Source organism: Nicotiana tomentosiformis, chromosome 12 (assembly GCF_000390325.3).
Source record: "Nicotiana tomentosiformis chromosome 12, ASM39032v3, whole genome shotgun sequence".
Taxonomy (NCBI): Eukaryota; Viridiplantae; Streptophyta; class Magnoliopsida; order Solanales; family Solanaceae; genus Nicotiana; species Nicotiana tomentosiformis.
Genome location: NC_090823.1, coordinates 122,543,522 through 122,557,977, shown reverse-complemented (window position 1 = coordinate 122,557,977; position 14,456 = coordinate 122,543,522).

The following is a 14,456-nucleotide window of genomic DNA, read 5'->3' as shown; positions in this document are numbered from 1 at the left end:
GCCAAGTGACAAGCGAGCATGTGCCTCTGTCGCCCCACCGATAATCAGTGCCAGCGCCCAGCGGATGGCGAATGCCATCAGTGTCGCGCGCACCGACAATGCCGCGCGCACAAACCATCATGTTGCCAACAACGCCGCACGCACAGACAGTGCTCCGCGTGCAGACACAATGCCAAGCACCAGCGCCCCGCCACTGGCAGATCCAAATAGTGCCGCGTGCGCCCACAGCAATGCGCGCGCAGACCCTGATGCTCAAGACAAAGTTGCTGCCATCGGACTTGCTTCCATAGAAGACTAAGTCCTTTTCATTGTAATTATAGAGTAGTTTTACTTCATTCATTTTCAGTGTGCTTCTACAGCTTTCTTAGGTCAACTCATGTAACTTTGGTTTATTTTTTTAAGCATTATTAAGGGGGACCAAAGCATTCAAACATTCAAGCATTCAAACAATTCTCTGTACTGGTGTCTCTCCCCCCCGACACCGCATTGCATCTTGTAATAGATTTCATCATCATCAATATAATCATCAGTTTTCATCATCAATTGCTCATTTTTCGCTGCTCAATTGCTCACGACATTGGTTTTCCCGTATGGCACTGACAATCTAGTCTAGCGTACGGCGAGGACCTTAGTTGGCGCATAGCAATCGCACTGACATCGGTTGCTTAGCCTTATGCCGCCCTTCCAAGGAACTTCACGAAGGCGCCGCATAACAGTTGGTATCAGAGCCTAGGCTCGACATCGGATGAGGGAACTCATTGCCATCATCATCACCATTTCTGACCATGGTGAATTACGGGGATCGCATCACGACCCTAGAAGAGACGGTTGACGCATTACGGCCCATCATGGATACGTTGCCTGATCTAAAAACCAGCCTAGTGCAAAGGTTGGACGACCTGGACCGCAGAATGCGGCAGGCAGAAATTTACATAGCAAACATCAGTCAAGACTCTAAGGAAGACCGAGAAACGGCTGCCGTCGAGGCAACCAAAATTCATGGCAAATTCGAGGACCTCCAACAGGAGCGTGCCGAGGATTTAGCCCATCGGGAACTAGAGGCAGACAGACTGACCGTCATGCAGCAAACTATAGACAACTTGACAGGCCAGCTCAATGTTGTCAATGCTGCCCTTCAAAGCCTGCTCAAAGGAGGCGAAAACCACATCAGGGGTGCCATGAACATTGCCCCCATGTCATAAAAGCTGAAAATTCCGGAGCCCAAGCCATACAACGGAGTCCGGGATGCTAAAGAAGTGTAAAACTTCATCTTCGACATCGAACAATACTTCGATGACGTTGGACAGTTGGAGGAATCCAAGAAGGTAGCAACTGCTGCCATGTATCTTCAAGGCGATGCAAAACTCTGGTGGCGAGTCAAATACGAAGCCATCAGGGCCGGTGAAGATACTCTCCAGACATGGGCATTACTGAAGGCCGCCATACGCCTGTAGTTCTTCCCCGAAAACGTGGAATACAATGCACGAAGAAAGTTGCGTGAACTCCGCCACACCAGGTCGGTGCGGGACTACGTGCGTGAATTCTACGCACTCATGCTAAACATACGGGATATGGGGGACAAAGACAAACTGCTCGCATTCATAGAAGGTTTGAAACCTCATGCTCGTATGGAGCTGCAAAGACAACGGGTAGATACCCTGCCCAAGGCCATTCAAGCTGCAGAGTGCCTTGGGGATTACCAGTTGGAAACTCAGAAGGATAGGCCCCAGCTGCCTGTCCGAGGGGGATACAACGGGAGCCAACCTAGCAACGGTGGCCCCAACAGAAACGGAGGAGATCGAGGTGCATCCAAATCTAAGACTCCTTCCTCAAGCAGCAACACTGTTGCATCAGTCAACAACAATCAGGGGAGAAAGCCCCCATCAGAATGCCGTCATTGCGGCAGGGAACATTGGAGCAATCAATGCCCCAATACACAAATCAATGCTCAACAAACTGTTGACGATGATGAGTCAGATCAGGACGGCTCAGTCGGCGAAGAACAGGTAGGGGCCTTCAACGTATTTGTTGGCTCCATTCATGATACCTTGGCAGGAACCAGTGCTGGCAACCCCAAGAAGAAGGCATTCCCAATCGACAAGAAAGGGAAAGGAAAGGCGGACGAGAGGCCTCCCACATCACAAAAGAGGACCTTAATGTTCGTTGACATGAAAGTAAACGGCAGACCTATTCGGGCATTGATAGACACGAGTTCTAGCCACAACTACCTGGCCTCAACTCAGGTGCAACGCCTCGGTCTAGCAGTGCAAAAATGCAAGGGTCGTGTCAAGGCTATCAACTCTCCATCTTAGCAAGTGAGTGGAATAGCCAAAGAAGTGCCAATCAAGCTTGGCACATACAAGGGAATGTTCGACCTACACATAGCTATCATCGATGACTTCGAACTGATAGTGGGATTGGAATTCCTCAGGCAGACCAACACCATCCCAGTACCATATGCCAACTTGCTCCTAATGATGGGAGACAACGGGGCCAAACCCCACACCATACCGTGCATATCCAAGAAGATGGCCGCTGGAAACATCACGACCATGCAGTTTAAGGAGGGAACCAATAGACCTGAACCCACGGTTCCGGCTGCCCTCAGCATCATCAAACAGACATCACATCATCGGGGTCCAACAGCTCATGGCGCCCCTCATTGTGTGAAGACTTGTCAAGCATCCCAAAAGGACAAGTCGGATCACTCAGCATAAGCGGGACTCTTGGAGCCGCTACCTGTCCCACAGAGACCTTGGGAAAGCATTTCCCTGAATTTCATCTCAGGATTACCCAAGGTCGGAAATCATGCAACCATCATGGTGGTAGTAGACCAATTTTTCAAGTATGCTACCTTCATCGCATCCCCACAGAACATATCGGCAGAAGATACAGCTCGACTCTTCTTCTCTCATGTTGTCAAACATTGGGGTATGCCCAGCAACATCATTAGTGACTGCGACCCACGCTTCACTAGCAAGTTTTGGACCCAACTCTTTAGTTGCCTCGGATCCAAATTGAGTTACAACTCAAACCATCATCATCAGCAAACATATGATCAAACAGACCGGTTCAATGACATGCTGGAGGAATATCTCCGCCAATTTGCAACCGGGTCACAAACACATTGGGTGAAGCTTCTGGATGCAGCTCAGCTGTGTTTCAATTCACAAAAGTGTACCCATACAAATAAAAGTGCTTTTGAAATTGTTACCGGACAGCAACCGCTACTCCCACAAAATGTGAATGCACCAAACATGCCATCATCTCATCGAGCTGCCAGTTTCTCGACAGAATGGGAGCAAACTTTGAAGATAGTGCGGAGCTATCTTGTCAAAGCCCAAGAGAGGGAAACGAGGTATGCCGAACAAAACCGTCGCTTTGCCCAACATCAAGCAGGGGACAAAGTGATGGTAAGAACCCCGAGGCGAAACTTATTTGCAAAGAGGACCCAAGATCCTCGCCTATTTCAAAGCTACATCGGGCCTTTTTCCATTGAAAGGCGCATCGGGAAATCCACATACAAGCTGAACACACCAGCCTGGTGGAAAATCCATCCAGTCTTCCATGTCAGCTGCCTCAGGCCATTTCAGAAATGCATGGAAGATCATTCAGAAAGACATCTCACAACACCGAGGGGAACATACCTCCCAGCCAACGAGAGCCTGACCAATCATCATCATCCTGCAGGTAAGGCTCCGAGGACGTCGCCAACTCAGGCGGGGGAGAATGTCATGGGCTGCTTTCCATCATCGACCCATGACCCCTTGGACGCTCCCCGTGGCGTCCCGGCAAGCCTCCCAACGCCTAGCGCCACGGTCGGCCCCGTGGTCTCGGCAGCGCCAAGTGACAAGTGAGCATGCGCCTCTGTCGCCCTACCGATAATCAGTGCCAGCGCCCAGCGGCTGGCGAATGCCATCAGTGTCGCGCGCACCGACAATGCCGCGCGCAAAAACCATCATGTTGCTAACAACGCCGCACGTACAGACAGTGCTCCGCGTGCAGACCCAATGCCAAGCACCAGTGCCCTGCCACTGGCAGATCAAAATAGTGCCGCGCGCGCCCACATCAATGCGCGCGCAGACCCTAATGCTCAAGACAAAGTTGCTGCCATCGGACTTGCTTCCATAGAAGACTAAGTCCTTTTCATTGTAATTATAGAGTAGTTTTACTTTATTCATTTTCAGTGTGCTTCTACAGCTTTCTTAGATCAACTCATGTAACTTTGGTTTATTTTTTTTAAGCATTATTAAGGGGGACCAAAGCATTCAAACATTCAAGCATTCAAACAATTCTCTGTATTGGTGTCTCTCCCCCCCGACACCGCATTGCATCTTGTAATAGATTTCATCATCATCAATACAATCATCAGCTTTCATCATCAATTGCTCATTTTCCGTTGCTCAATTGCTCACGACATTGGTTTTCCCGTACGGCACTGACAATCTAGTCTATCTTACGGCGAGGAACTCAGTTGGCGCATAGCAATCGCACTGACATCGGTTGCTTAGCCTTACGTCGCTCTTTCAAGGAACTTCAGGAAGGCGCCGCGTAACAGTTTGTATGCCGGGTGTATGTTATTTGTATATCTAATGTATCACTATGCATTCAAATAACATACAAAATACATACAAACGACACACAAAATATATAAATAATATAAGTGTACATAAGTTGTATACAAGTTATATGTGGGCTTCTTTTCCCATATTATATATATATTGTAAAAAAAACTTAATTAGTTTTTGAAAATTACAATACATAGAGAAAACTAGTAAAAAGGTTTCTATTTTAGTACATATATGAAAAAATCCCTTATTAATAGCACTTTTTATATACTTAAATATACAAAAGAAAGAAAAAAAAATAAAAGAAATAGATATGTTGATTCTCATATGCAAACGTTAAAAAGACGATCTTTTGGCATGAAAAGTGCAACTTTATTGGTCCCCCTCAAGCGCTCAAATACAATATATATTTGCATTGCAATCCATTCTTCGTTGTAGCTCATTATCTATTAATTTTATCTCTTTCAATAGTGTCCTTTATAAACGAGTGATTAAGAAATTATTTCAAACTATGCGTTGTAAAACGAATAAGGTACATTAAGGTCGGGAACAACTCGTCTCCATTACTTTTAGCTCTAGTGGTCTTCAATATAGTCTTTGATGACGGACACATCCACTTATAAATTTTAAAAATTAGAATTTGTTATAAGAAAAATTAAATTATGATGGATGTCTACTCTTCCTTCATGATCTTCTCAAATGATTAATGACATATTTCTATGCTTAATGACATATTCAATGACATATTTTTCTTCACTTTTCATGCCTATATAAAGGCCTTGTAATAGATAGGAAAATACACACAATTGAAGAAGAAAATCTCTTCCTTCTCTCTATCTCCATTTCTTATTCATGTTTTACTAAATTATTTTTATTTTATAACACGTTATCAGCACGAAACTCTAACCAAATTGAAAGGATAGCCATTTCATGATGGAACTATGTATAACTGACAACGTTGAATCAATTTGGTTGAGTCAAATAAAACCTGGGCATTTCGTATATCATATCAATATTTAGTTTGCTTCTTACTGTCCAGCAGTGAGTATTATTTTTAATTATTATCATAAATTGTGTATTTAGCTTATGTTAAAATTTAAGATTTGTAGTTGCTTTGGTTAGACAACAGTAAGCTTTGATTTTAAGTTTTCATGCATGTATGGTTGTATATGGCCGCTAACTTTGTTCCTAGTTCTAAGATTGATCTTATACAATTATAACATCATGCTATTATTGATTTGCCATGATATTAAAAGATCTCTGTGAAACATTTAAAATAAATAAATATTCTGGTCATGTTAAGTGTAATGTAACATTTGGTTTAGAATAATCTTGTGTGTGAACGAGGATTTTAAGATCGATGGCCTAATCTAATTAGATGCAATATTTTTTTATGTTGATAATTGACAAAGTGATATCATTATGTTTTACTGGCCTATTTTGACTTCTTCTGTATAAAAACAGAATATGCTAGCAATAGTTATTACTTAAGATTATTTGCTTTCTGAAGTTAAGTATATTTAGAGATGTGTTTCAATTCTTGCGTATATTTTATGTAACCATCATGTATTAGTTTGCAGTAACACATCACATAGTAATAACGCTACATGGTGACTCTTTGTTTTGACATGTTTATATGTAGGATACTAGTACACGAGTTTGTACTCCATCATTTTTTTATTGATAATAGTTCTTATCATTTCTATTTACTTATTTTTATGATAGATTTTACTACATGACTACATAAAATTATGTTCCATTCCTATAAGTGAATGAGATAATTGGTGATAAATATTATATGAGGGTAAGACGGTGGGTTCAAGTCCCAACGCACCATGAGAATAAGACATTGGATTTAAGTCTTGGTGCACCATGATGATAAGTGTTGGGTTTGAGTCCCAATTCATTATGGTCTAACGTGCTTTTATATAGGCAAGACATTGGGTTTAAGTCTCAATGCACCACATTGATGATATAATAATGACTAAATAAGATAATGTATTTTTCATGAAAAAGCATGAAGCTTGTCACACTTGATTTGTTCCATTCTTGAAGTGAATGTGATAGCAATGCATAATAAGTTTAAATGAAGACAAGTGGTTGGCGAATGAACATTGGTGTGACAAATGAAAAAAATAATAATAGTCATTATTATGGTAATTATAAAATGAGAGAATAACAATGGTTCTCAAAATATATCCTCCAAACGGTGAAGGCAATGTTTACCATCAAATTGGTATAGAAAAATAATAAAGCACGTCTCTATGACTATACTCCATTCTTTGAAGAGAATGTGACTTGTGATAAACATTGAGAATGCAGACCCATTCATGAAGGTGAATGCAGCAATATGTGATAAAAGTAATGAATAAAGACATGCAATGTATAATTGGATGAATACCGCACAACTCACCTCTAAGGGATGTTTGAGTGAAATAAAGAGAATTAATATTATTGTGTGGTTACATGAATATGTCATTGATCGCGTACATGTAATACGCCAAAAGATTTTAGCATGTCTTATAAAAGTTATTAAAGGAAAAATTAAAGCAAGAAATAATTTTGCTTATGATGATTTTGACCATGGCAATTTATTATGATGTAATTTTCTCCATGAAGGAGACATTTACCATATGAATGGTGTGACAAAAGATCTTGTAGTACAAAAATTATTAAGAGCTCCGAAAAAATTAATTTGTTACTACCAGAATAAATAAAATTATTCACGATATTGATATTGTAAAGTCTCAAAAGAAACTTTTTGAGTTTCAAATGTATAAGTCAACGTGGTTGGCATATTGAGACTATAAATGAAAGGAATATTGAATATCTTCATATTTCTATAATCATAATGGGTAAATATAAAACGTTACCCGATTTTTTTTCTATTTATACTACACAAATATAAGCATGATGATGAAATCATATGTCACAAGTAAACTAGAGGTTTACTGAAATAAATATTAGTTGGAATGACCGATTAACCATCCCGGTTCAATTATGATGCGAGAAATTAAGGGAAAATTACATTGGCATGTATTGAAGAAATAGAAGATTCTTCGAGAATTCTCTTGTGTTATTTACTCTCATGATATACCAGTTAAGGTTGGAATTGAATCCCTTAATTTCTGGAATGAATAAAAGGTGATAAATATATGGGCCAATCACCTGCCATGTGGACCGTTTACTGTTATATGATTTTAATAGATGCATATATTCTATGGTCACATGTGCATTTGTTATCAACTTGCAGTTTGGCTTTTGCAAGATTGATTGCTCAGATTATTAGAGCACAATTCCAGAATATAAATTATGATGATTTATCTGGATAATACTGGTTTAAATCCAAGTTGGTTTAGCAGAAATTGTATGCCTCCAATTATATCTAAACTATTGGTTATGAGAACAAAACTGCCAAAATAAAATTGGTATTTGATGTATTATTTAATATACAACAACACTTATACGCATCTAGCTAGGTTATGATAAGTTCTCCCTATCACAATCGGTTCATGGTCAGGAACCAAATAATTTCCATCTAGAAATATGAATGTGCTATATGATTTAATTGTTCTACCACAATACACAAAGATGGACCCCCAAATAAGGCTAGGGATATGTGTTGGTGATCCCAATAATAGGAAAAGAAAATGGGCAGTTGAGAAAGTAATGCATGTAATGAATTATTATGAGTACATCTAGATCCTCGTACGAGAAAATGTGAACTTGAAATTCAAGTAATAATTCATTTGCAAAATATTGCTAGTCGTATTTGCTGACCCAAAGCTAAATGTCATATTCAGCTGCTAATGCTCCAAATAAAATAAAGTCCATAATGGATAGAGTCTATGGCATGCATTAAGTATAATAGACTAATCGATTCTAAAGATAACTCCTTGAAGAAGGAGAGGAGAAAATGTTTAAGATGGTCATAATAAGGAGGCAAGTGCTCTAGAAGAGCACCACGACATAACACTTAATAAGACCTCATGGGAGAGGCTCAGGTACCTGAAAATAATAAGATAAAGAGATCTCAATAAGTTATGTCTTTATTGGGTAATAATAGAACTGATATAAAATGATCGTCGACGATATTGTTAATATAATGTAGCGCTCAATATTATTAATATTGATGAGAATCTTGAGCTCAAATCTATCATGAAATTTGGACAGATAAATGATTGTCCAAATAAAAAATACGCAATAAAAATTGATTTCACCTGAAAAATATAAAGTTGGACGGATAGTCCTAACACCTGAAAGTATAAAGCCAGTGGAGGTATAAATGTGTTCTTGTACGGGAAAAAAAAAAGTCAAGTCGATAGACATAAAGACGATTTGTGTCACAAGAAAATTTGTAAATATTCTGACATTGATTATATAGAGACATGTTCTCCTGTGGTGGATGTCGCCATTTCAGGTTTTAATCTGGCAATACAAGAAAAATGTGATATGCGTATAATGGAAATCATTGAAGGATTTAAATTGTTCTGAAGCATATTAAGGTTTACAAAAAAAAAAGAATTATTAAATAAACTTCAAAAATCTTTATACGGATTGAAACAATCAGGGCACATGTGGTATAATCGCCCGAGTAAATACTTGTTGAAAGAAGGGTACAATAATGATTCAATTTGTCCTTGTATCTTTATAAAAAGATCTGGATCTAAATTTGTTATAATCATCGTGTATGTTGATGATTTAAATATCATTGGAACTCCTATGGGAACTTCCTAAAACAGTAGACTATTTAAATAAGGAATTTGAAATGAAAGATCTTGAAAAGATAAAATTTTGTCTTGGTCTACAAATTGAATATATGAAAGATAGAATTTTTGTCTATCAATCAGCATACACTAAAAAGATTTTAAAGCGATTCTATATAGATAAAGCACATTAATTGAGTACCCCGATGGTTGTGAGATCACTCGATATAAATAAAGATCTATTCCGACCTCGTGAAAATAATGAAGAGCTTCTTGGTCCCGAAATACCATATCTTAGTGCAATTGGTGCAATAATGTATCTTTCTAACATTACAATGTCTGACATAACTTTTTCAGTTAATGTATTAACAAGATATAGCTCTACTCCTATAAGGAGACATTGGAATGGAATCAAATACATATTGCGGTATTTAAAAAAGGACTACCGATTTGAAATTATTTTATGGCAATGATTGCAGTCCTGATCTTGTTGGTTATGCCGATGCTGGGTATTTATCTGACCCATATAAGGCTCGATCTCAAACAGGTTATGTGTTTATATATGGAGGCACTGCCATATCTTGGCAATCGACTAAGCAATCAATCATGGCTACTTCATCTAATCATGCTAAGATAATTGCTATTCATGAAGCAAGTCGAAGGTGTATATGGTTGAGGTCTATAATACACCTTATTCGAGACAAATGTGGTTTGAAGTGTGACAAACTACCCACAATTTTATACGAAGACAATGTAGCATGCATAGCCCAATTGAAGTGAGGATTCATAAAAGGGGATATGACAAAGCACATTTCATTAAAGTTATTTTTCACACACGATCTTCAAAAGAAAAGTGATATCAATGTGCAACAGATCCGTTCAAGTGATAATATCGCTGATTTGTTCACCAAATCTCTACCGACGTCAACCTTCAAGAAACTAGTGTACAATATTGGGATGCGAAGACTCAAGGATGTGAATTGATGCTCTCATCAGGGGGAGTTAATACGCGTTGTACTCTTTTTACCTTACAAGGTTTTGTCCCACTGGATTTTCCTTGCAAGGTTTTTGACGAGGCAACCAAAAGGCGTATTTCTAAACATGTGTATTCTTTTTCCTTCACTAGGATTTTTTTTCCATTGGTTTTTTTTTTCTAATAAGGTTTTAACGAGGCACATTATCTATGGACATCCAAGGGGGAGTGTTATAAGAAAAATCAAATTTTGGTGGATGTCTACTCTTCCTCCGTGATCTTCTCAAATGATTAATGACATATTCAATGACATATTTCTATGCTTAATGATATATTCAATGACATATTTTTCTTCACTTTTCATGCCTATATAAAGGCCTTGTAATAGATAGGAAAATACATACAATTGAAGAAGAAAATCTCTTCCTTCTCTCTATCTCCATTTTTTATTCATGTTTTACTAAATTGCTTTTATTTTATAACAGAATTTATTTTCTGCTTATTTATTTTTTTGACGTGCAATTTCTCTTAATTATAACATCAAAAAAGACAAAATTCTAAAACCATCAAATATTTTCTGTTTTTCCATTTTTTCTTGTTTCTACTTTCCTCTGTGCCTAAAGGAACACATTCTCACGTATTCTTCTCACAATCAAGATCACGAAACTTGCACACCACCGCCTTGTCCCGCCTCCCTCTCAACTATGTCACGCAAATTTTTCCTACAACCCACCCACCGTGTCATCCCCAAATATCTCTATATAAAGGGGGTTGTGGTAGAGGTAATGCAAACACCTTTTTTGAAGAGTCCGGAACCCAAATAATGTTTAATTAGACTTAAGCGACCAAACTATGATTAAAAAAATAGAAAATAAAAATAGGTATAACGCATTAATTAAATGCGCTATGTACTGTCGGCGCTAAGGCCCATCTCCCTCTTTCTTTCTTTTTGACACACACAGCGCATGAAAAAAAGATAAAAAAGAATTTAATCTACTATTGTGCATGGTGGTACAATGGTTATACCCGACTGCGGTTTCATTTCTTTTCATTATTTGGTTTAAGTATTTAGATATAAATACTTCAATATTTATAATTATTTTTCAGTGTAATTAAAATAATTTAATAGTTATTAGAAAATTATGATTTTTGAATTCATTAAAAGTAAAAAAGAGAAGCCTTTTATTATTTCGTTAAAAAACATCTACCGATATTTTTAATAGTTGTTATTTTGTATTATATGCAAAACGATATTTTTCTATTTTTATTTTGAAAATAGAATTATGAGTTTTATTTTATAGTTAAAATTTCCATAAAAGAATACTATATACAGTTTAATCTATTGTTTGAAATGTTTTTATTTTTTAATAATTATCCTTTTAAATTTAATTATTAAAATTTTGGTTATATTTGTACTATATGAATTTTATTAATCAAAATTATAATTATAAATCTTATAATTTTTTATTATTAAATATAAAGTAATTATAACCATTTAATCATTAAAATTACAATCCAAGAATTATTATTAGCTAAGTAATGGATTATAATTTTCATATTCTTATCATGACAATTAATAAAATGATTATTCGTAAACTAAATAGTTATAATACAGTTTAGTTTAGAAAAATTAATTAAATTATTGTTCATAAATTAAATGGTAACAATCAGTTTAGTTTAGTAAAATTCTTATTAGGAAAAATATAGTCTATGAGCAACCATTTAATTAGTTTTCCTAATAAGAAAATAAAAGTTATATTTCATTACTTAGCTAATAATAATCCTAATGGATTATAATTTTAAAAAATGAAATGGTTATAATCAGTTTATATTTAATAATAAAAATAACCATATTCTTATTTAAAATTTTAATGGATATTACAATTACAATAGCCAAGGAATAAAAGGAGAAATAAAAAATACATTTCAGGAAAAATATAGAAAATGTAATTAGAATTTTGATTAATAAAATTCATATAATGTAAATATAACTAAAATTTTAATAATTAGATTTAAAAAGAAAAATACTAAAAATAAAAAAATTCCAAGAAATAGATTAAACTGTATATATTAATTAAATTTTTCTTATGAAAATTTTAACTATAAAATAAAACTCATAATGCTAATTTGAAAATAAAAAGAGAAAAAAATAATTTTTTTTGCATATAATACAAAATAACAACTATTAAAAATACCGGTAGATCTTTTTTATGAAATAATAAAAGGCTTCTACTTCTTTTTTTTACTTTGAATGAATTCAAAAACCATAATTTTTTAATAAATATTAAATTAATTTAATTACATTGAAAAGTAATTATAAATATTAAAGTATTTATATCTAAATACTTAAACCAAATATGAAAAGAAATGTAAAATGAAAATGAAATAGAAAAACAAAATTTGTCAGTGGAAGGAATTGAACCCTGGACTTCAAGGGCAAAACCCAGCTCTAATTCTAACCTTTAACCATTGTACCACCCAGCACCATACTGCTCAATTAGTACATTAAATTCTCTTTATCTTCTTTTCATGCGGTGTGTGTGTGTGTCAAAAAGAAAGAAAGAGGGAGATGACGTCCGTTAAAAAAATAGACATAGCGCATTTAATTAATGTATTATATGTTATCACTCTGTATTCAAAATCAGTAAATCAATAAACGTTAGTTTAAGGAAAAAAATAAAGCAGAGAAAATTTCGAACCCACAAGTTTCTTGTGTTTCCTTAAGGAATTTAATTCCCTCACAATGCCCAAGGCTGAGGATTAATTCCTCTCAGGATAGAACGGAATAACTATTCTGTGATAGCGGCACTTCAAATCAGAGAATTTCGACAAATTCAAATGGCGGAGAAAATCACACAAAATGCTTACGTTTTGCTTTTGAATAATCAATGCAGTATGCAGAAAATTGAGGGGAGAGATTTCAGATTTTTCAGTAGTGGAAAATGAGGCTAAGCCTCTCTATTTATAGACAATGAAAGGGTGAGATGAAGAGGTGCAATCCAAGAGGTGCCTCTTCCATTTCCCATTCACACCCCAATTAAAGGGTGAGATGAAGAGATGCAATCCAAGAGGTGCCTCTTCCATTTTCCCATTCACACCCAAGAGGTGCCTCTTCCATTTTCCATTCACACCCTTTAATAAAAATGCAACAATCCCCCACATGAATGGGGAATGGACATATGTGAAAAAATATGCATGAATATATTGTGTGATTCGTAATTAAGGATTAATCGCATCTGGATAAGTAGGTTTCCCTTTGAACTTTCCGTAGTGAGTTTATGCTGGATATACTCGATTAATCGATAGATTTGATATCTTTGAACCGTCGAACTTTGGTGTATACCTAACAACCATAAGTCACACAATCAACCCTTAACCGTCTTTGGTTCTCATTATTGTGTTTGTTTCAGCCATGAACACCACCTGGTTCATAAGTGCATAGAGAATTGGCCTTACAGAATTATCCTTGAAGCGGCTTACACTTTACACTTACATAGGTGATTCCTAAGTGTGTTATCCCATAGATACACTATTTGATATACCCCGTATCAAATTTAGAAACCATTAAAAAGCCTTAATGCTTTTTCCTTGGTACTGAACATTGTCTCATCACGAGAATGGACCAAAAAGAAATTTTATTTGACAATGTTGAACCATCATTAATGACTTTGTTTGATCTCCTTGAACCTAGATCTTGGGATTTCCAGTCTTCTAGGTAGAGTTACCTCCACAGTGCCTTGTCCTCGGCCATAGTCCCATTCCCTTTGATGACTTCTCAATCGCCTCTCTAGGTAGGCCTTTTGTAAACGGATCCGATACATTATCATTTGACTTTATATAGTCAATTGTGATAATTCCACTAGAGAGTAGTTGTCTAATGGTATTATGCCTTCGTCGAATGTGACGAGATTTCCCATTATATATAACGCTCCCAGCCCTTCCTATTGCTGCTTGACTGTCGCAATGTATGCATACAGGTGCCACAAGTTTGGGCCAAAATGGAATGTCTTCTAAGAAATTCCGGAGCTATTCAGTTTCTTCACCGGCCTTGTCTAAAGCTATAAACTCAGACTCCATTGTAGAGTGGGCGATGCATGTCTGTTTGGATGACTTCCAAGACACTACTCCTCCACTAATGGTAAAAACGTATCCACTTGTAGATTTTGATTCCGTTGATCCGGTGATCTAATTTGCATCATTATATCCCTC